Genomic DNA, 729 nt, shown 5'->3' with positions numbered 1-729 from the left:
CAGTATAGAGAGAGGCTGGTGTTCAGGCTATTTCTGGGTTTCCTCTCGTTTCTGTCGCTGGTGACAAGACGGACATGCACACGGCGAGTCAGAGAGAGAGAGGGTGTCGGCGCAGCTCCCGGTGTTTTCTTCCTTGGCCGCGCCCTTCTCTTTGTCCTTGTAACGCTCTCGCGTGAGTCTGAGACGTCCTGTGATTCTCAGTGGTCCGATTCAAGCACCGGAGCGGGTGTCCGCCTCTCGAGCCCGAAATCTTGTGGTGAGGGAGTCCCGTTCTGCTAGCTGAACACGCCATTTCTCTGGCAAATGTCAGCAAAGAAACGCGCACACAGACACACGCACGCATGGTGTAGGATGTTGTGTGAGTGGTTTTTCTTGCCTTGACGGTTACCGGTTGCAAACAGAATTAAGTTGAACCCGGCACCAACCTCTCTGTGATGGGGAGGCCATGTGCCCAGCAAGACAAAGCGATTGTTGGTGGTGGTGGTGGTGGTGAAGGTGGTGGTGGCTTATAAAGAAAGGTCATATTTCGCTAGCTTTACCCCGAGCGTGTTCTCGCGACTTGGTTGGTCTTCCGTCCTGACGGTGGTTCCGCGCGCGTGCGCGAGCTCAGCCTGATGCAAAAACACCAAAAAACCCTTCTGTGCCTCACACAAAGTGGTGTGCTAATGATCCGAGTTGTGTCGTTTGCATCGTATTGGACGGTCGGCCTGGTCGCGAGCCCGGCAAGGT

The sequence above is a fragment of the Somniosus microcephalus genome, unplaced genomic scaffold, assembly GCF_052327205.1.
Source record: "Somniosus microcephalus isolate GS21.2 unplaced genomic scaffold, FLI_Smic_1.0 unresolved_chr6, whole genome shotgun sequence".
In the NCBI taxonomy this organism is placed as follows: Eukaryota; Metazoa; Chordata; class Chondrichthyes; order Squaliformes; family Somniosidae; genus Somniosus; species Somniosus microcephalus.
This window is presented reverse-complemented; position numbering follows the sequence as displayed.